Source organism: Choristoneura fumiferana, chromosome 23 (assembly GCF_025370935.1).
Source record: "Choristoneura fumiferana chromosome 23, NRCan_CFum_1, whole genome shotgun sequence".
NCBI lineage: Eukaryota > Metazoa > Arthropoda > Insecta > Lepidoptera > Tortricidae > Choristoneura > Choristoneura fumiferana.
Genome location: NC_133494.1, coordinates 19510200 through 19534597, shown reverse-complemented (window position 1 = coordinate 19534597; position 24398 = coordinate 19510200). Strand labels below are relative to the sequence as shown.

General features: G+C 37.9%; 1 protein-coding gene across 1 annotated transcript in view; it reads right to left on the bottom strand.

Annotated features, from left to right (window-relative positions):
* Positions 1-24398, bottom strand: part of LOC141441335 (uncharacterized) — a 36831-nt gene that overhangs the window by 5811 nt on the left and 6622 nt on the right. The window lies entirely within an intron of this gene.

The following is a 24398-nucleotide window of genomic DNA, read 5'->3' as shown; positions in this document are numbered from 1 at the left end:
TCGCGAGCGGCGGGCGCCCGCGGCCCGAGCGAGTCAACTCGGCCACTCGGCGCCCCCAGCGGCCGACGGCGGGGGCGGCCGGCTCGGCCTCCGCGCCCCCCGCGACCCCCGCATCGTCGCGGCCCTCGTAAGCAACTTCGACGCCCGAGAGCGCCTCACGCTGCCTCTCTATCACGAATGGTGACGATTTTTCAAGCTCTACAAAGAGAAAACTACGTTAGTTGGATTTTATCACGCACTCACCTTCAGAATGGATTGTGGCTCAATTCGAGATACTTCATTTCAAAAACAAGATTTTAGTACGTTAAGTATATAGACACATTTAAAAAACTTCCTCGTTACCAAACATTTTTTTTTTCTAATTTGAGGCAACAAATTTTGATAACAGTAGGTATATCATTCTAAATGAGAAAATAATCATAAAAATTTGCATTCAAATGTCCAAGAGACGTTTTTATAGGTAATAAATGGAAATGTGATAAACGCAAAGTTCTAGCAAATTATGCTGCGTTTAGTCAGCTCCTAAATTAATTCAAAGTGTGTGTGTAATGCTCTCGGTATGCTGTGCAAACAAAACAATCCTCCAACTCCTCGGAGTTCAAAACTCGGTTTTCCTCAAACAATCCCTTTCCACCGAATTCTGCGCGGACGGAGTCGCGGGTAACGGCTAGTTTATAATAAAACAAAAGTATACTTTACTCGTAACTATAAAAAGTCGCGATTAAATGCGGGTGTTTGAGATACCTAAAAGTGACTTCTGGTGTTACAGGTGTCCATGGGCGACGGTAATCGTTTACCATGAGGCGATCCGTTTGTTCGTTTGCCCCTACCATAAAATAAAAACCGGCCAAGAGCGTGTCGGACACGCCCAAAATAGGGTTCCGTAGCCATTACGAAAACATTAAGTAATATTTTTCTAAGGATTTCGTATTTTATACAGAATCTTCCAAGTTTAGGTATATTTTATACCTTAGGCTGCTATTTACTCATAAACTACTAATAATTCTCAAGCAAACTTAGCCGTTATAGTTTTCCTTGAAAGTTTGATATAGGTACTTACTACCATTCTGAATTTTTTCAAATTTTTCCACCCACCGGTTTAGATTTAGACAGACAGACAGACAGACAGACATTTTGCACGTTTTTGCCATTTTGGCTCCGGAACCCCAAAAACGGGTTCCGATACTATCATAATCAGGAGCAAAGACTCGCGTTGTTAGGCAAACGTTTCAATAGCTGTTTACGTTTTATTCAACACGTCAGTCTTCAGCTATCACCTCGTTTAATTCACGTAGATAACTGCGGCGGAGGCTGTCAAGCCTTTCAGGCGTTATCGCGCCAACCGATCTTCAGGACAGCTCAAGGCCACCGAGTATCATAGACTTCCGAAAACTGACTTCTTGATAATGCAGTCTAAATGTGAAAATGATTTGAAACTGTTGTTGTTTCAAAATGACCGTTAAGCCGGCCACACACGCTAGGTTATAAGTTATAACCGATGGTTATGCCTGAACAGTTCCTTTGTGCAGGCATAACTGCACGTGTGTACGACATGACCATGCCTCCTTGCCTGCGCAAGCAAAATTTGAAATAAGTATGCAAAAGTGGTATTTTTTGGTTATGCCTGCACAAATGAACTGTGCTGGCATAACCATCGGTTATAAAGTAGCGTGTGTGGCCGGCTCTACCGGTGCCATGATGGTTTGAACTGAGAGTTGGTGAAGGTTTGTCGTTACGTGTGTGTGCCCTATGAAACTCGGTCAAGCCTGTTGGTATTGCTTGCACACGCAGAACCGACACGCAAATCTTAGCGTGGTGGCCGGCTTTAAACAGGGCCGTCTTTCACCTATTAGAGACCCTGGGCACAACATGCTGCATTCGGTAAGCCTGATTTTCAGGCAAGAGTTGAGTAGGTATCGGTTATCGTTTGGTAATGAAGTAGGGACTAGGGGGCCCCAATACATCGCGGGGCCCTGCATGGGCACGTGCCCAATGTGCCCAGTGGGGAAAGGGGGCCTGGCTTTAAATTGAATTGGCATGATGTCACAATCAACCAACTGCATAGGTACAGATGTGAATTAATGTTCTGCCATCGTATTTTGTCGGAAAAGTTCGTAGGTATTTTCCGACAGAATACGATGGAAAAATATTCACTAGATCTGTTCTTTCTATGAAACATGATTCTCCCATAGATTTAGTATGGCTCTATAGTTTTGTTGGAACTTATTTCCTAACTGAGTATTTGTTTTAAAGATACTAAACATGTAATGTTGCAGTTAATTGAAAATTAACCTGATGTTGCAACACATTCTCGCACATCTCTCGTGGAAATGCAGCCTAGAAGCGGGTTTAATGTGGACACAAAGTGACCAGCTGGATGGGGCACAGCTTTACAGCGTTGAGTGGGAGGTGATCAGCTATAAACCTCGGAAATAGTGATGAGATGATGAACGTTTGGCATGCGCCCGCGTCACCGGCTGTCTGCGATCGAACTATTTTTAAGAAGTCTAGGCCGTTGCATCTGAATTCGATCAAGGGAATGTATCAGTATCGAGAGCTATTATCTGATTCACCGATATTCTTAAGCGTAACGTGTCTGTTGTGATTCAGTAAATTGTTTTTTTTAGTAAGCTCAATGTAGAGTTAAGTTCTACGCGTTGTGATATATTCACTCGTAGGCAAGTAGGTGGGTAGAGCATTCCTTACTGTGTACATTTTCTTAATGGACTAATATGTTCCGAAGCATTAAGTCGTCAGTCATTTCTCCATTGCTACTGTGGCTTTCTTGTGAGGCTTTATAAATGCCGTAATAAACATGTTCTATATAAATAATCATCTTTGTCCAGAGGGTAGAGACACGTATGCGGTCACGCTTTTCAATTTACGCGGATTTATTTTACACGCAAAAGATACTTTTTAAGTTTTTTACATTATTATCTCATCATGTTAAGGTTAATACCATAATGCCATTATTGACTTAGCATGCAACCACTTTGTTGCCATCGTGACGATCCAAATACCTTCCGCGGAAGAAAGGCCGCCGTAAACTGGGCCAGGTCATTGGGGGCATAGCATTTCGATATAACCTCGCTGTACGAGTACGTGATCCTGAGACTAAGCAAGTTGCATGCCTTATACACCTTTGCAGTTGTTGTATACCCGGATAGGCACTGTTATGTTGCGTATAAACTCAGCCAGTCTCTTAAAGTAGGTAATAAAAACATTGTTGAAGTCTTGAAAACAATTCAGATCTCCTTCCTATTACTGTCCTATTACTTCCTGTTACTTTCTATTGCTGTCGTGTATAGGATTTAGGATAAAATAAGAGAACACTATGTAATGTTCAAAGTCGTTTCAGAAAGAAATGAGAATACCTCTGGATACTGTACCTTCTGATCTCCCGTCAGTATAATGTAAGTACTCTACATAAATTATGCAAAGGTTGTCCTAAAGCAACAACTAGACGGACTCATTGTCGTCTCGTCGTCTGTAGGTTTTACAAAATACCCCTGAACCGAAACAGAGTTAAATGGCCCTTTGTACAAATAAGAGACAAAACTATGTAAGTAATGAATGCTCTTTCTTTTTACTCGACTGCGAAGAAGACCCGTATGTATGTATATGTATGTCTATTCCTATGTCCTCTCGTAACTACTCAACGGCTGAAACGATTTTGATAAATGATACGTTATGGATTCGTCTTAATGACGCGAGTGACACTAGGTACATTGAATTCTTAAAAATGAAGGGATTTAAAAACAGATTACAAAAATATATAAAAGTCATGTGCTTTTATTTACCGTTTTCACAAAAATAACATAAAGTATGAAATAAAACAACAAATTTAAAAAATCAAAACCCGACTGCGTTAAAAAATACTAAAAAGAAGAAAACAAGACGTGGACGTAGTGGTCTAGAACTCTGTTAAGTAGCCAACTTAAACTTCAACAGTCGGAATCCATTCAAATCGCGACCAGCTAAAAAATTACCCATGGGTCCCCCCGGACTGTTGAAGTTTAAGTTAGCTAATTAACAGAGTTCTAGCCCACTACGCCCACGTCTTGTTTTCTTCTTTTTAGTATTTTTTAACGCAGTCGGGTTTTGATTTTTAAATTTATTGTTTTTAAAGAACTGTAGGCAAATTAAATTGTTTAATATCGTGAAAATATGGTAAGGTAGGTAATGCGTAATGCCAACATAATTCGCGCATTGCCCCAATTACATACATATACTTGGAATGTTGACAACACCGGAACAAGGTTGCAATTAGTTTTATTGCCAGGCAGTTCGTGGGTACGGGTTAGAAAGGCGGTGAATGGAATGGAAGGTCAGAACAGAAATAATTGTATTAATGAAATTTACATAATTTTGTTGCATTTTACGTGAGGGTTTGGCCTGTTCTCTAAAGCCCAGTTTAGGCCTAAAGCGCAATAGATAAACTCATATTGGGTCGGCCTTCGAACTATGTAACTCGTTCATCTATTGGTTATGTACTTTCCAGCCACTACAAAAATGTGCTATTTCTACAAGCTTTTATTTGACTTGCCAATTGCAAGACCCATTTCCAGGGTTCAGCTAGGTCTATACCTGAAATATATTGGATGACAATGCAAGTATCTACAGTCAAAAAAAGTTTGTAGGTAAGGTAATAAAAATGAACTTTTTAACGGAAACTTATTTTACTTTTAGAAATGACCAGCACAAATGTCAACTAAGTGTCAAGAGCCCGTGATATTTACCTTTTCGCGTAAACCGATCGCATGCGCATGTCTAATAGTGATCTTATATAACGTCAACGGCCTATTGTTCCACGGTACTCGGCGCACCCAACATACCAATGTCAAATCGTTGTTTGAACCACAATTTCCGCTGTAACTTCCTTCTAATTTTCAACTAAGTACCTAGCAATGGCGAACCGTCAGATGTTTCCATGGTAAAGCCGAAGCAAAATCGCTTACTCTTTCACAAATTCTGAACGTCTTGTTGTCCTATTTCGTAAATATGGGCAAGCCGGTGGGATTCGGGTTCTATAGGCGAAACTACTGCGAAAATATTGAATCCCTTGCACCGTCGGGTTAGCGCTTTCAGCACGGAATCAGCGTTATTGTCGCGATTTTTTTCCTCATTAAGTACCGTTTTGGCAACTACTAATAAAATAGATGAAGCACAGTGTTCATTTTGTATGAAAACTAATCAATACCGATGCTAAATCTAGCGTCACCAAATTACTTGCGACTTGTCCTTAATTCCGTTGTGCAAATCTATAGGATGGTGATGACGTTTAACAACGGTCACAACGCTCGAATATAGGGTTTGTTGTTGCTTTAAAAAAATATGGCTCTGTCCATTGGAGGACAATTTTGCCAGTGTCTAGTAGTTTTTGCCGTTGTACGGTAAAAAAATTCTAGAAAACGAAATATGAGAGGTAATGGTGGATGAACGATGACAGCGCGAAGTCCATATAGGGCTTGATTTACAAAAAGCGTTGAATGGCATATTTTTTCATTTACAATAATAAACTGACATTTGTTATTTGACATCTGTAGCTTAGCGTTAGTGGTTTAAATTTTCCATACATAATTCCAATTCATTCCTCATTTCACCCTTGAGGAGGTTTAATTTCCAAAATGCATGATGAAGGGTTGCCGTTTCAATTGTTCTGTATTATAGAGATACAACTAAGTACACTGTCATTGTTAGGTTGGCAGTGACTCACAAAGATATTGGTTGTATCGTACGGCGTGACGTCATCGGACATTGACTGATTCACGCATCGCTGGTTCATACTGATGCAAACTGGTTAGTAAGCAGCAGCTTACAGATATTACTTGCCAATGTACAGTCGAACATACCGATTCATGGTCAGGGTGAAACCTTTTAATAATTAATTTCACTAAGTATGATTTCCTTGACAAAAGTTACTACCAGAGGGCTACGTTATAACGTAACGTAACGTGGTGGTTGGCGTGGTGTTTTTGTATACGAAAACTGTCATTTTATTGTGATCGCGAGTGTCAGAAACGTTACGCAACCCTCTCTCTGGTCTGGGAGCTGCTATATTTATCATTATTATCATGTGTTGGAAATATGCTCATTAGCACGATTAGCTACTTAAGCAGTGTCTCAAATGACGTATGTCTGTTGTCCGTCTAATGTATCTGTCAAATTCTTTTTACTTTTTAATTTGGCTGTTTGCTCCCCGAGATCAAAATTTCATAAACTAAACAGTCTCCTCATGTCATTGTGTGTAATATCTTTACGTCGACATTGGTAAAATACTTACGTCTTGCTGAAACGGCAAGAGTAAAAGCCATTAATTTAAAAATAATAATTTGGCTGCTGGATTTGTGCTGTCATCGTTCATCCACCATTTTCTCTCATATTTTGTCCCTCTAGACACTGGCAAAGTTGACCTCCGACGGGCAGATCTACAGGTATTCAAATAAAATAACTAAATTTGGCTGTTCACTTTGATCTCCTCTGTTATTTCAGATTACAAATTTGTACGGAACTCTACGTGTGCAAGTCCGACTCGCACTTGTTGGTTGGTTGGTAGCAACAATGAAGGTCTTTCAGGTAATTGAACCGACGAATTAATGACACAGATAAGATAATAAAGGTGAATGGAAATGGTAACCAAGTGAGTGTAAAATCAAAAGTATAAAATTACAAGTAAAAACTGGAATAAACATATCTTTAACCAACAAAGTATATCCCTCTCCTAAGTCGCTACGCACTCTTGACCAGTGAGTGGTGTGTTGATTCGAACGGACCTAACCACCTTCTGAAATATTCCTGGAAAATCTGAAGACACCTTGTATATTTGTAGCCGAACATTAATTAAAATATGCATTGTCTGTCTGAGGAACTCTAAAACAGGAGGGTTCGTCGAGAGGGTGAGGGACGGTCCCTACTCTCACAAATGGCGGCTGTATGCGGCAAAACAGGACTGCACTGCAGCTCTCTGTACTTAATATATTTTACTACGTTATGTTGGGAAATAAGAAGCGCTACCAAAATGTAGCGTATCGTCTGAACTGTGTGTAGATAATTGATCGAAATCAAGGTCTACTATAAAATTGCACTCCTAAATCAAGTGTATCAATTCAAAATATTACGCCATTTCGTTTTAGACCATTTAATTCCTGGAAGGTCTAAATTAAAATTGAAAAACTTGAGTTGAAATACTCTTTTGATCGATCCAGGAGTGCGAAATATTCTGTAAGTAGAGAATGTTACTTACGAAAAATGTCTACGAAATTAATTTAATGCTAATAAATGAATACGTAATGGAACCTCAGGAAATGTATTTTTATTCGGAGAAAATTGGAGTATTTCCTGTAGTTCCTTTACGAGTTATTTCTTTCTTTACTTTGTTATAGGTACACCTAGTGCCATCCACGAAGACCGTGATTTTGTCAAAATTAGACATTACAATAAGGACCACGGCACGCGTCATCGTGAATGACTCTTCCTATATCCTTCTTACTTCTTTACTTTCTTCTTTGTGTAGGGGGAAAAAATTCATTAGTTTCACAATGTTTCCTATCATATTGTTGTATCTTGTGTTGTGAATAAATTATAAATACGAGTTTCAGGTGGTTTAAGTAATGGTACAAGAGAAGGAAATATTTATTATACAAGTGGCCGACTCGGATCGACTATTTTTTACGCTCTTCAATTTGATGTGCATTTCGTTCGAGTCTACCGTAGACCGGTAGGAAAATAATAATATAGATATAAGTATAAGTTATATTGTCATGTGACAATGACTGTCTGTCTAAATAAAATTTGGGAAGATTTGAGGCCATGGGAAAGACACATAGGATATTCTTTATCCCGGAAAATTGCATAGTCTCCAAGGGATAGCGATAAAAGAAATCTTCAGGAATAATAGGCAACAGCTACGTAAACCATAAAATTAACATGATATTTCTTATAAACATACATTGATAAAATACATGGCTACTTTAATGAAAGATTCGAAAAATTAACTCTAACGTAATGGCTGTAACGGAAACAGAGAAAAACTTTGATTAATTCGTCAAAATATTCAAATTGATTTGCTCTTCGTTCATTTTTCGGAAGTTCGGGACGAGGCTATTTCTATTCCGCTTTGGTTATTATATTATCAGCATGTTTCATAAACTTAAATGTTTTAACCTAGCTAACAGAAATAAATTACACAAAAACAGAATAACATAACATAATTTTTGTTTTGTAAATAACACCGATCCGATCGCGGATCGATTGAAATCGATTCCAGGCCCCAGTTATTTTTTTTTGGTTTTATAATGTGTTAGGGTTCACTTTAATTGCCCATCTATCCATCAGGAGACCCATTTGCTCGTTTGCCATCCAGTCGAATAAAAAAATGTTTTTTGAAAAAATAATCCGCGAGGAAAATTTTATAAAAATCAAATAGATTCAGAGAAAAAAAGACTTATTACAAACGTTATAGGTACATTATGACTTTCAACAATTATGCAAGCCGATATAGAGCCCAAACTAACAATTTCACATTCGCATTCATAAGTAATATTCCATCACAGCCTGTATACGACCCACTGCTGGGCACAGGCCTCCTCTTAGAACAAGAGAGCTTGGGCCATAGTTCCCACGCATTGGGAGCTTCACACGCACCATTGAATTGCTTCGCAGGTTTGTGCAGGTTTCCTCACGATGTTTTCCTTCACGGCAAAACTCGTGGTAAATTTCAAAAGTAATGCGAGCTGGGGTTTGAACCCACGATCCTCTGCTTGAGAGGCGATAGGTCAAACCACTAGGCCACCACGGCTTTTATATTTAATATTAAGTATAAGTAATATTAAGTAGTTAGATTAGATTAGGATTGTTGTCGGTGACAAGATCCTTTCAGAGAACTAAAATGACTTCACAAAATTTGGTTGAAACCAGTTGGTATTCCCGCTAGATCAATCATTGGCACGTCCTGGCTAAGCTACTACGAAACTCGAAAATCGAAGTTCGTATCGTACCGTCTCTCTCACTCTCGTATTATAAGCGGGCCGGTACGATACGAACTTCGATTTTCGTAGTAGCCCAGCTGCTTTCAGTTCTGCGATCTCTTGTTCTAATAACTTATCTTCTAGCCGTCAGTGTTCGTATTATTTGACACGACGCCAAGATTTCCTAGGTACCAAAAACATTTCTTTGAAATTTGCTCATCACTTCCTTCCGTTATTGATACTGTTGATCTAAATATGTCATACACTCGTATTCTTTACTTTAGCTTTTATTATTGACTAGTTCTCAACCGTATCGCTATCACGTAGGAACTGTGCAAGTATTCCAGGGTAACTATATGTCCTACCCAAGGTATCAAATTATCTATCTCCACATCAAATTTCATTTAAATCAATTCAGATTTTGGACATTAAACTACCGAGAGACTCCCTCATAGTCTTTAATCGAGTTTAGCTCGAATTGTTTCGGACTAATTTGTGGTTCTCGGAGCTCGGAGAGGAAGGGTTGCGAATTAGTCCGAAACATGTCGAACTAACGGTGTCGGTTGAGTAGACGAGTCCTCGAATGGAGACCACGGACGGGAAAACGTATAGTGTAGGGCATCCTGATGATGATGATGATGATCGAGCTAAACTCGATTAAAGACGTGAGTTCGTGAGTTATCGTTCATTTGAAAGAAAGAACCATTTAGTCGTGACAATTACACGAAAAAAACAGACGATAGAGCATAAATAGAGAGAGAGATAGATAGAGCAGATTTCACTATCAGTTTAGATTTTATTGCACAATTGAGTAATAAACGTCCAAACATCGTCGCTAAATTTCTCACGTGATCACCAATCAATTCATAGTTTAGATCCGTGAATGGAGCACTCTACTTTGTTTTCTATTGTAGTTCTGGTTCTATCTAATTCTAAGTCGATTTGGGCGAAACGTGAGCGTGCACGTGACCCGCTAAGTAGGTCGTTGTGCGTGCTGCCCGACTGCCCGTGCCACGTGAATGTTTTGAATGTGAACAGCTGTTTAATAGACAGCTGAAGATCGATGTGTATGGCTTTGACCGGACAGAAACAATTAATTGTTATCTATAAATTCATCTGCTTTGATCGGATTGAAATCGAAACTTTTATTCTTTTCCCCATGGTAACTTAAATTGATTGCTGAGGTCGTACGTCGTACCGTCATATTTTATATTTAACTTATGCTTTTTGATTACAATTCAGAAAAAATAATCCTAAGAGATTCTGAAAACTCAATCACATTTTTTTTTTGACTAACGTAGGTAATGAGAATTATTAAAAAAACAATACCACTCCTTGCAGTCGGGTAATTAGAAATATATAACATATTCAAGATAAGTATTTAAAGATAAAAAGAAATTCCGTGAATATGCGTGATTGCTGTGGTTTTTCCTGGTTCTATAACCAAAGGGATGTCTAATTTTACGACATGAAATGTTTTGACCTAGCAACAAACTACTTTGTTCAAATCAGAGTAAGGAATGAGATGAAATACTGTTGGCAAAATGCCATTGAGGTAAAGTGTAATCTCAGTCTTCCATGATAAAACGATTTGGAAAATTAAGTTTGTATTTGTTTCAGATCTACATGGCAACAAAGCACGTTGCTCTACAAACAGACAAAATTAGCTCAGTGCATTGACATTGCACAAGGCTTTCACAAGAAAGTAGAGACGTATAGCATGAGCTCCAGGTTAATCTAGTCGCTGCGTGAGCGTGTGTTGAACGGGTTAATTTCTTAGTTTAAGTAATATCATGTCATTCATGTCTCATAAGAGCTTTAATAAGTAGTTCCGAGTAAATTTTCAAATGTAAAATTCGGGATTCGATTCATCAAGATTGGAATGTGCCAATGTAAACTCCCGAAATAAGGCTAAGTTTTCAGAGATTTTATTTTGCTTGCAACATAAAATCTAGTAAAATACGAAGATGTAGATAAGTCAGATTTTTTGTAAGATTTTCTTGATGATTGTGTTAATCGTTTACGTAAACGAAACCGCGGGTAAAAGCTAATTATAATTAACAAAGCGTGACCACCAAAATAACTATAGTAATCTGATGCGGAAGTGTGCGCGTGTTATTTTCGTATGAGTGTGAATCGTGAAGCTGCTTCACGAGACAATTAATATTGTTCTAAGATGTGTGCGAAATGTCATAATTTCTTATAGACAAGCACAAGCAGTCATATGATCGTACTATTACAGCTTTTATTTAGCTTGCCCTGTTTGTTTATTTATTTCTTTGGGTCAAATCTTGGAAGCTTTTGATCCACTTCTGAACTGGTTTGGGGACCGCCCCCGTAATACTGTTTTCTGGAAATTGAGGTATTACAAACTTATTGAATTTTCCTGCGAATGGCTTAAAAGTCTACCTAATGGTTTTCCATGCCTTTTGTCCTTTCCGCGGTTCTTAGGAATTTATTGATTTTCAATTTTTTTTTTAATAAACTGACCAGTTTTATTGTATCTTAGAGGTAGCTTTGTAGCTCTTGTAGTTTCTTACACGAAAGCCTGATACATGTTTTTGTAATTAACTATTTGAATGACATATAATTATTAAAACTAGCAATATTTATCAAGTCAGCCAATATTTTAAGCAAAATATTAAATTTGCTTTCGGAGCTTCTTAAGATATTGTAATATCTTATTTTACGCTATTTAATTAATTAATTAATTCAGACGTTACATTCAATCAATATAATCAATATCAATGAAGATATTGTAGCACAATACCATCTTCTGCCGAGATCTTTTGCCGAGTTTTGTTTTAATTTCGTTACAATTTGTTCCCAAGTTTATTTCTTAAATTTTTTTTGTATCTCCTGTAACGTTACTAATACATGTTTTCTTTATATTTATTACACGTAAATCCCTCATGTATTCCTTTTTCCTACAATATTAACCAGCTAGTTAATTGCTTCTACCCCCAGGCGCTTACGCTTAAAGGTTAGAGATTTCACTGGTGCACTTCCAGACTCCCACATCCCTCCGCCAGCTGGCTGCGTGGGAGTAGCAAGGTGCGTTTTGTCTCTGACCTTTGCTCTCGTAGCCGGCTTGCCTACGTCATGACATGACATGACTCATGATTTACATAGGTACTAATAAAGTTTTTCCTTGAATGCATGTAAAGTGTTTGTTGCAAACATTACACAGTTTTCGTTGGTAATAGTTCTGTGAAAAGCTAAATCAGTTCCTCTGGTGAGATGATGTAAACTTTACATCTACATTTACATCGTAAAAGCCAACGAGACGAGATAAATTATGTCACGAGGCAGAAAAGTAGCGAGATAGTAATAATGAAGTATCAGTTATTTAGTTATCCGATAAAACACGGTAGCGCTGTGAGCGTTTTTTTCTGTTCATTATGCACGTTTTGCTAATGAGAATCGGTTGTTTAGAACCAGGCCTGGAAGTTTTAATTTGGTCAGGTATTTTTATAGCTAAATGAGATGAAAAATGTTCAATATTGTGGATATTAATTTTTGCAAGAGTTTGGACCCTGTGCGCTGTCGCTAGAGTGAGCAGTGTCAAGCATTTTTTGGTCAGTTCTTCTAATTTTAATTTTTCATTTGGGTATTGGGTGCCTAAGAAATTTAGTACAATTGATGGGTCCCAGGTTACGTCATACTTTGGTGAGGATGGTCGGAGCCTGGCAATGCCCTTGAAAAACCTTGATACTCGATCGTCGCTGGATATGCGAGGCCCCAGTATGAGACTAAGGGCTGAACGGTAACAATTTAATGTACTAGTACAGTCACCAGCACCAATATCTGACACAACAAACGTGCATAAATATCTGACACGACTCTATTTCTAGGGCCGGAAGGACGTGTCAGCTGTGGCAGATATTAATGCTGGTGACTGTACAGTGAGCATCAAAAGTAGCGGAACACTTTTTTACTCTGTCGTTTTAACACATTTGTAAAAATTTGTACGGTGTTAAGTACGTTGCTGTGAAACACAGTAAAAAAGTATGCAGCTACTTTTGATGCTGACCCTACTAGGTAAAAAAACCGGCCAAGAGCGTGTCGGACACGCCCAAAATAGGGTTCCGTAGCCATTACGAAAAAAATAAGTAATATTTTTCTAAGAATTTCGTATTTTATACGGAATCTTCCAAGTTTAGGTATATTTTATACCTTAGGCTGCTATTTACTCATAAACTACTAATAATTCTCAAGCAAACTTAGCCGTTCTAGTTTTCCTTGAACCTACTACCATCCTGAATTTTTTCAAATTTTTCCACCCACCGGTTTAGATTTTAGAGAGGGGGGGAACCTCCATTTTAATGAAAATTTGCACTTTAAAGTTGCAAATCACGAAATCGAAAAATCGTCTTAGCAAACCCCTGGTTTTAAAAGACCTATCCAACGATACCCCACACTATAAGGTTGGATGAGAATAAAAATCACCCCCACTTTACGTCTATGGGAGGAACAGAAAAAAAATTTTTTTTTTTTTATTGTAACATTTTGTCGGCATAGTTTACATATATACCTACTCGTGCAAAATTACAGCTTTCTAGCATTGATAGTCCCTGAGCAAAGCCGCGGACAGACGGACAGACAGACATGGCGAAACTATAAGGGTTTCGTTTTTGCCATTTTGGCTCCGGAACCCTAAAAAGATGGCGAGAATCTCAGACGCGCATAGGAAAAATGTTCACCGTGTCATCAACACGCCGTATCTTGATAAGCGTACAAATCATCGATTACGATAGGTATTCGTCGTGCGACTCGAATGAGATAGGGCAGATCCGCAAAAATTACAACAGTGACCCTTAAATGACTGAAAATAAATCAAAAAGGTACCTTATCTACGCACGGTAGCAGACCAGGCTTAATTTGTATAGGAGCTGATACGATCTAAAAGTAATTACCTACTGCCGTTTATTTTTGTCGAGTTATTGACATGATTAATATGTGATTAATGTATCTATTTTTGAGGACTCAGTTACGCGGTTTGCCTACTTGGTTACTTTTCATTATAATAGGAAAAGGTAAAAATCCGAGTCCGAGTCCGAGTTATAGCCGTGGTGGCCGAGTGGTTTGACCTATGGCCTCTCAAGCAGAGGATCGTGGGTTCAAACCCCGGCTCGCACCTCTGAGTTTTTCGAAATTCATGTGCGGAGTTACATTTGAAATTTACCACGAGCTTTGCGGTGAAGGAAAACATCGTGAGGAAACCTGCACAAACCTGCGAAGCAATTCAATGGTGTGTGTGAAGTTCCCAATCCGCACTGGGCCCGCGTGGAAACTATGGCCCAAGCCCTCTTGTTCTGAGAGGAGGCCTGTGCCCAGCAGTGGGACGTATATAGGCTGGGATGATGATGATGAATGTATCTATTTGCTGCCAGACATGAGGTCGTGGTTCTGTCGTGGTTAGTTAGTATACTTATATAGGTTCATTAATTTTTTGCGCAAAATGTAGAGCCTAATTACTTAGTGCATTAAAAACTATTACGACGGCAGTTATACAAATAAGAGACAAAGCTACAACTTGGACAGTGTTTTTTAATTAGAAACTGAATTATCTTTATCAGATCTTGAAGATATATCTGATAATTCCGTTATTTCTTGAACTATATTAAAAAATAATTTAACCCAGATCACAAAAAGTTGTTAGCATTAGTCTTACAACTTAGTGTTAAATTATGTCAAATTATTATTATTATTCCCGACTTGTACATTAATTAATCAATTTAGAATTGTAAATTTAGAAATATAAAATTAGCTAAGAATAAAAAATTCAAAGTCCATAAGTACCTAGTTAAAATGCAAGCATTTTTTGGTATAATTAAGACACGCAATAATTCTGTTATTAGATTTACAATTTATTTATAATGTATTTGTTAATAAGTAGGTACCTACGTCCGACGAAATTGCGTCTTAATTCGGTAGGTACTTAAAGTATGTCATGAAAGGTGTAGTGAAAGTATGGTCAGCTCTTTATACAAAAAAGTCACGCTACGTTTAAGACAATAATGTATGCCATTCCAGCGAATACAATCACTAAACGCATAAAATACCACGGCAATGTCGGCGATGCAATGCACGCTCGAAAAAGCGTAAAATCGCAAACGCGGCATGAAAAACGACTTGCCAATCGAATATCCGTCTATCTTAATGTGTAATGCAATGTGAATATATCGATAAATGTAAAATCAATTAGTTACAACACAATTTTCACAAAGAATGTCAAGAAAACAAACATGGGCCTTTGTTTACGTGTCAAGTAAAACAATCCGTGTTGCGCTTCGAATACCGATCATTACGCACGCACACAGATAGCAATTACTAAATTTATTTATAAGGATAAATAGAGAATGTTTTTGTGTTTATATGCGTGTATGAAACTCACCCATACAACGGCTAGAAGCCAAATAAAAAAGGAAAAAGATCGCTGCCTGTGGCTGCGCGCTATCCGGTGGCGATGCACTGGCACTGATCACACAAACAGAACTGATCGTTGAACGTTGGTTTGCACGTGCGTTTATATTTGTGGCGCGCTAGTGTCGTGCTCTCAAATAACGTTAAATATAACTCGTTAAATTAGCGTTGCTAAGCACTGAAACAGACAGAAACTGCTGTGGAAGAGAACGCGTGAAACGTTTATATTTGTATGTATAAAATGTTTTTTTTTAATGTCAAATAAGTTTGGTGAACAACTAAGTGATTCGTCTGATGGTGAGTGAGAACAGCTAAGTACTCGTGGGTGCTAAAACTAGAGGGCTAAGATAGAAACCCATGTGCCAGTAACTTCACCAGCATTTTACTCTCTACGCAGGAACGCAACAGCGCATAAGTAAACTGTTACTTGATGGCAGGATTAGCGGCTAAAATAGTGGTAGCGATCCGGACGACAGACTTTATCACAGTCAGTTAAAGTACTAGCAAGACCTGAGTTCTGTTCACTGTCACATCTAATAATCATAAAATTCTACATTATTTACATACTTACCTAGTCTGTCTATATTTCTGGACAAGGGGCTAATTCATTTTTACAGATCTGTATTATTTAGAATAACATACGCTATTTTTATGATAACGTTACTTTAACGTCGTTAACGCACATCGACAGTGTGGCGTCATGCCGAGTGCGCATGTCACAATCCGCGTCTACGCCCCACTGCCACGCTACTAAGCTGTCAGCTGATCGCGCGTCTCTACAACTGTCATTAGTGCGGGAAAAGTCCGATTATAATGAGACGAGGGTCATGCATAAAAAAAATAATTGAACCGACTACAAAAAGCATGAAAATATTTTTCTACCAGTCTGACTGAAGTCGGTGCGTCAGCACGAGAAAGCAGTAGCAGTACCTGTAGTCGTCTACCCCACCTACGCACTATACGCGTATATTATGTGCTTCAATTTACTTCTGCTGGCTCGTGCTGTGCTGAAGCACCGACTTCAGTCAGACTGGCAGAAAATTATTTTCATGTTTTTTTGTAGTCGGTTCAATTTTTTGTTAAAAAAAAAATTTCCACGCTTTTTAGTGTATAAAAAATCTAATATGCAATAGTTTAATGTCAACTGCTCGTCACCTCTGACGAACTGCTTTTTCCGATGTAGAGACGTTCATTATTGATTAGTCCTGGTGCTTCGTCACCCGTTCCATTTCACCATATACATTACAACGAGCTTAAATTGCTTGGCAACTATGGTAAAGTAATTGAAATTCAACCCGTGAAGTACTTGTTATTGAGTAGTCGCTCCGTTGGTCAAACGTGGTCTTCATCATCAGTTTCACTTCGCCAATGATGATTTTCAAAAGCAAATGCACGAGTTACTGCGAGTACTAAATATGCCAAAATTAAAATTACCATAGGCATCCCTACGGTATTTGAAGAGTTCCCTCGATTTCCTTAGGATCCAATCATCATATCCTGATTTGGTGCTTATGTGACCAAATTGAAAGAATTCCTAGACGAACGAAAATAAAAAAAATCAAATCGGTGCATAAATGACGGAGTTCTGGTAACAAACATAAAAAAAATACAAAAGAATTGATAACCTCCTCCCTTTTTTGAAGTCGGTTAAATACAGTACTGTGGCGGGCGTTAACTCCATAATAAAATAACTATTTACTTTCCAATTATTTACGTATTTTCTTATAGACGAAACTTGTACACACGTGGGAAGCAATTTAAATGCTGTGGTGTGTGTGAAGTTCTAAAATAATAATTAAGTAAAAAAAAATGATTTATCATAAATTAATTAATATTCGTATAAATATGTAAAAAACATTTCAAAGTTTAATAATAACTAAGGCAAAACAAAACAGTAAGAATATATTTTATAATAACCTAGTCAACCTATAAAAGCTGATAACCCTCCGACGTTGTATTTTAAGTGCAATATTTCAAAAACGGCTAAACCAATTTTTACCAAGCATATACTCAGTACATACAAAATTATCTATTACTGCATACAATTGAGGGCCAGATTTTTTGACGCTTAGTATTATTAATATGTACTCGTATGTAGCTAGAACCACTGCAAGGAAACTCACATTCACGTAAAAAACCGCATCGAAAACTGTCCATCCGTTTGGGAGCTACGATGCCACAGATAGACATTGGCGTCAACCTTACCGCACCTCTCTTTTTCCGACGGGGGTTCACAACAGAACGATTTACTTAAACAGATCAACTTTTTATTTTTGTCTTTCTTTGCGTTGAGCGAACTCACAACTTTTTAAAATGGGGACTCCCACACTTCATTTGCACGTTGTCAAGTCTCGTAGAGCTAGTTGTTGTACATACTCAAGTTACTAGCTAGTTTTTCTACACCCGCGATTTAAAAAATTCAGGCTCTACATTGTAGAGCTAACACGCAAGTCATTCAATATGTCCTTGTACTTATATATTATTCCGTTTTGCAAACTCGCATATTCAGTCTGTGCCGTGCCCGGTTTAGAAGGACCCATCTGTTCCCGTGGGTCTCGCAAAAGGCGACTAAAGTACGATTCACATTGAGTGGACTGGGCCGAATCGGCTGCCGCCCCGTTCCACCGGCGCCTCGAGCACGCTGAGGCAGCCGACCGGCGTCCTCCAACCGGACGGCGCGAGTCGGCTGCCACGGCGTAGCACCGGCTCCTCGAGCACGCCTCGGAAGCGGTAGGTAGCCGAAATGCCCAATGGAGTGAATCCGACGCGACGGTACGCGACAGTTCACAAAATACGTCACGATTCGCGTTAAAATCTCAATCTCAATTTCTTCAATTTGTATGGAAACACGGACAGCGCCTCTAGGGGCAAGTTTGCGCAACAACTTTTGTGAGTGTAGGTTTGCTACGTAAACTATTTCGTCCGCGTATCGTAACGGCCCTCTTGTTCTGAGAGGAGGTCTGTGCCCAGCAGTGGGACGTATATAGGCTGGGATGATGATAATTAGGTTTGGTTGAAATAAAATGTAACGGAAAATAACAATAGCGAATTTCCATTTCTCATACAAAACGTAAAATGAATGTGATTTTATTTTGTTACATTGAATATGAACGAAAATTAATTATAAGCATCAAAATAGCTGCTCCCATTATAGTCGCAAAGTTTTATTTTGTTACAGTGTGTTGTTTGTAAATTGGAACGAAACTACTTTTGTATGATGCAATCAGAGGCGAGCGTACTGGCGACTTAAGTGATGCTGAGTCAGCAGACCAACTTTTACGCTGAGTTGAGCCACTTCATAACTGCTGAGCCAGCCCATAAGTTTTGAAATGCGTTAGGTAAGCCAGTCCACAAGTTTCATGCAATGCGTTTAGCCAACTGGCATATCCAGAGCTAGCGCGCAAGCTTCTATTAGTAGGTAGAGCCAATTCGTAAGTTCTTGTAACCAAGCAGATTTCTGGTTTAATCGTCAAGTTAACTCAACGATGGACACTGGATGGAATTGTTTTGAAGGAATTATAAGGATTGATCAATATCATCATCATCACTCTAGCTAAATTAGCTTATCTATTCATTCTGTGATACCACATAAGTTCTAAGTTTGTTATTTCTAGATAAATGTATAAGTAGTTTATTTAGATACCTTAATTATATAAAGTTAATTTATAAGTGTCCCTTAAACCTCTCCTAAAAAATACATGAGGTTAAAATAGCATAATATGTTATGTATAAGTTAATTACCTAATGTAATTAATTTAAAATTGCCGCGCCCCAACAGGGCATCGTTTTTATAATTTTTTGTAAAAGGTGTTGCAATAAATAAATACTGAATACTGAATACTAAACTACTTTTAAATGAGGCGCTTAAGAAGTACAATATGTAGACATCAGTTGAAGCTTCTGGAAAGGTCATAACGTCTGCTGGTACAATGACTTCGTGGATGTATTCCACGTGTTCTTGGATCTCACGTTGGCAACAACGTGATGTAAGTAGTGCCTTATCTGTGACATGTCACGACGGTTGTCTGATAATCTGCTTACTTGAGCTAAATCCTGAGTAAACGAAGCATAAATAATATAATAATAACCGTTAGTTAGGTTATAGTAGGTATACTTATAAGCAGTAGCGGGTATGTAGTAATTAGTAGTAGTTATGTCTTGGAACCTGGATCAGTAACTCAGGGACTACTAGCACAGGATCCAGAGCCGTAGACTCTTGTTTATAAGCTTTTTATGCAATAAATTATTTTCATTTTCATTTTTAATGGGTAATATTTCAAATTGTATTTTCACACATTTAATGTCAAAATCAGCGTCCTGAGGGCAGGATGACAGTTTTCATGACTCATACTCCTTATTGATTTTCCTTACTTTCATATACGCAGACATATAAAACGAAAAAGTTAAAAATTTGTTAAGAAAACAAAAAAAAATCGGTATGATATATGGTACTGGTATACATAATTATGTCCATCCACGCAGCCTATCTCTACAGCTTATAACTCCTTTTGGTTCAATTTGATAATGATTTATTAGAAATAAATTGACTAAAATTCCTATTTTATCTACTGTTTGTCTCTAATCATTATTTTGAACATTTCAAATCTTGTTAAATAATTTATTGCTTAACAATAAAATCAATTGTTTTTTTTAAATGACTCATTGACCTTTCGACATATGCCTAAAAAAGTGCCATGAATTGTAATTTTTTTCTATTCATTTTAGTTTTTTTTATTCGATAATTTTCTTCTCATTTACACATATGTATATTTAAAAAAAAATCCTTGTAGTCGAAATAAAAAGCAGTGTTTAACTCGGGAAAAACACCGATATTACACTCGAAATATTGGCACCCTCTGCTCGGGTGCCAAGTTATCTCGCGTGATATTGGTTGTTTTCCCCCCTTGTTGTCTATTGAAGGCGGAGGCGGTGGTTACATGCAATCGTATGCCCGTGTTTTCTCCCTAGTTAGTTATAAATAACACGCGGAGCATACATTTTTTTTTTCAAAATTTGATTATTTTATGAAATTGCCTCCGAAAAGTACAAAAAATTACCAGTTTCTAAATTATAACCAGACGCTTAGTAAATAAATTTACAAAGAGATTGAAAAACATAGCACTAGCATAAATACGAGCCTTTAGGTACCTACCCGCGACTTCGTGGAGTTTTTCAAAAATTGAATCTAAGATTTCATTAAATCTAAGATTTTATTTTATGGTTGCATTTAAAAACACTTGTGCCAAATTTCATGTCTAATCCTAGATGTTTCAATTTTAGGATTTTATAAAGGGATAAAAGTTTATGTGTTATTCCGGACATCTAGCTATCGGTAAGTATGTAGGATATATAGTATTATAGTATATAAGAATATATAGTTAAGAACACCTCCCGTTCTTCATCCTAATCCGACCTGTCGTTTTTAACGTGAAGAGAAACAATCAGACAGCACGATGAACGAATTCGTCGCAGTGAACAGCTAAATAGTATGGTATGAAAATAGTTTGAGACCTTAAGAAGGGCATAGGATAGTTTTTATCCCGGAAAGAGTAGGTACCATCAGCCAAATAAGTGGTCTATCAATTTTTAAACAAGTTCCTATCAAATAAATATGTCGCTAAAGTCGAACTTTCAAGTTGACAGACACGTCTATTGGCATTATTGTTTTATGACATGCAAACGATTATCAACTTTAGGGTGGTAGACCTCATATTTGGCTGATGGAACCTATTCCTAGTTTTCGAGAGCGGAATAACCGAAATCTTTAAAGGATGAAAAGGCGGCAACAGCTAATTTAAAAAAAAATGTAGTTGGCGCTTTTAATTAATTACCGTATGTCACCTCATACTCTAATATCACATTTACCCAATAAAAACCGCCCACTATCTGCCCATCTTTTCTACGAAGCCGCAATAGCTGTGGGTAGACGCCCAAGCGTGGGCGGCGTGGGATGTACAGGGGTGAGTCTCCCAGTGGGTGTCGTGACGGGTGCAGCTATTACTTGTGACATGGCTTTTAGAACGATGTAAATTAAGTACTTGGGCCAATCAACTTTTTTACCCACACTAGTCTGCCCGCGACATTTTTCAAACAATTGCAGATTTTTGTAAGTAAACATGTTTTTTCTGTAATTTAATAGATGGTGTACATGAATACATGCCATCCTACGTTTGTTTAACCTATTAAACCTTGAAATATCTTGTTGAAAGTAAGTACGATTTTTTTGGTAACGCCAGAGACAATTTTGGTAACGCAGGAGACGCCCGAAGTGTGGGTAAAATAGTTGATTGGCCCACTTAACGAAGAAGCCAGCCTGGATACCTTTTGCTTACCTTGAAAGTTTATCTCTATATCTAGGTACTCTGCATGTTTTCTGTACTGTTTGCTGCCTCCCACTAGGTGGACTGACGACATCGCGAGAGTCACGTGACACGTGTCACGTGCAACCGGTTAGGAAGTGGCGAGTTCTAAGGGGGAGACCTTCGCTCAACAGTGGACGCGTTCCGGAAATTCCGGCTGATGGTGATATGATCGTCCAATACAAAACCCCTTGATTGTTCTTCTGATGATGATGGCCGTCCAATATACAAATTTATTGTAACCCTGCTGGGTGTAGTTAATGTACGACTTGTTAATGCACGCTTAATAATGCACGGCCTGATAATCCGTGCTTATGTGCTCGCCCTTCAACCTAACCCGGCCGGGTTGGATCTGCTCCGACTATATCGATCTCGCTCGCTGCGCTCGCTCGATCCGCGGCGAAAAATGTCTATTCATTCGAATCGATTGGATTCAGATTATCACGTCGTACATTATCACTACGTACATTACAGCGCGCGCAATATTTTGTACGCCCTGATAATGCGCGACCATGATAATGTACGGCATGATAATCGGAAGCAATAATGCTTCGGATTATCACGTCGTACATTCCGAGTTGTACGTTATTGTTTCCCACCCTGCTTACGCACGAGAATAATATCTATTTTTATAGCAAATAACATATTTTCTTCATGTAACTTGATTGTTTTAGAAATGCATGTTACTGAACGCTATGACGCCAACGCTTTGTTCGTTAACTCAACTCGTCAGCTGCAGGGTGACGCATTTGTGATCTAAGTAATTGTTCCTTTTGTTATGATTGTATAATTACGCACCTGTAGTTGTAGTACTTGTAGTTATTATTTTAACTTTCTAAGTACGTTGCATTCATTTATTACGTAAGACAATATTTGCCACATTTTGACTCCCTCCCATACTTTTGTAAGAAAAAATAAGAATCCGCCGATCCTCTGGTTAATCTTATTACGTAAGAATGTAAAGCATAAATTAATACACATTTGCACCACTCAAAGATTGACTGGCAGAGATCCCTTCAGGGATAAGTCCGTCATTGTACTTAGCACTATTTTGTAGGTAACATTTTGTATTTCCTTTTTGTACAATAAAGAGTACAAACAAACAAACATAGTCGACCCCCCCCCCCCCAAAATCGTTTTAAGTAGCCCAGCTTAGATCAATAAGAAAATTGCGCAAGCATTGCGGTGCTCGAGTCACCACTGCAATCAAACTAGTTCGTTTTCCGTGTGGCTTGTTTTGCCTAAAAACTTTTTGCCTATTTTCAGTTTGGCTAATTTTAGATAAACTAATATTACTTACTTTACCTGGCTCATTTTACCTAATTTTATTTTTAGTGAAAGTCATTTTGTATACAACTTACTTTAAATAGTAATTTTGTTTCGCCTAATTTTAAATGACCTAATTTTATTTTATACAAACTTATATCGTATACTGTTTGACTGACATAATTATTTTTCATCTAACATTTACTCCGAAAAATTGCATAGTTCAGCGGAATAGCGATAAACGAATACTTACTACGCGGACGGAGTCGCGGGAAACAGCTAGTTATTTCATAATATAGACCAACTTAGAAAACTTGAAAATCCCTCGACACGGTCATTTTAAATTTTGATATCACAAAAACGGTGGAACCGCTTGAATATTTAAATAGATACCTCTAACACTTAGCTGAGATAGGAACCATTTAACTAAATTAAACTATAATCGATTCATCGTTTTAGGAGTCATGATGTGACAGCAGACGCACAGCGGTCAAACTCATAACACCCCTCTTTTTGTGTCGGAATTCGGGGGTTAAAGACAGAATTTTCATCCACGCTCTATATGACTATTATCGTTATTAACGGTTAACATTTCATTGTAAGTACAAAAAAGCCTTGGTTTCGAAGTAAATTTATTGAACTTTTAACAAGAAAAGCCTTACTAAACATTAATTAAGTTCTCAAAAGCTTTTCAAAGCTTTCCAAGAAATGCTAGGTGTACACTCTCAGACTCAAGTTCAAGGAACCCGACGGGTCTGACCTTTGTATAATAGGCCTTGTGTTATTTTTCCTTAAAATGAAATCAGAGTAAAGTATTATGACTTTCATAGGTTCCTTATACATATAATGGAATAGAAAAATAACTATAATTCATACCAGGTACATAATAGTATTTTATGCAGCAGTTTTATATGACGGTTCAAAAAAGGTGAGTGGCGTGGGTTACGATGTGAGCGGATCGAACATCGTAAGACGAATACGCCACAAGCTTTTTAGGATTTCTGATCCAAAATGGCAAAACGGAATGGCCTTTGTACTCTTTTGTTTTGTTGTTATCTTTTTGTATTATTTTTGTGTGTTTATGTACAATAAAGTATTTACATACATACATACATACGGAACCCTTATAGTTACGTCAAGTCCGTCTGTCTGTCTGTCTGTCCGTCCGTCCATATGTCACAGGCTTTTTACTCGAAAACTACAAGATGTATAAATTAAAAAAATAAATATTTCTAGGAGGGGCATTCCATGTATACACGTAACAGAAATTGATTTTTTTTTTTAACTTTCATCAACGTTTGGCACATAGTTCGACAGCTCTTTTGAAAAGATAGTAAGGTTTCTCAAAAACTTTTTTGATTAAGTGAAGATTTCCGGAAAT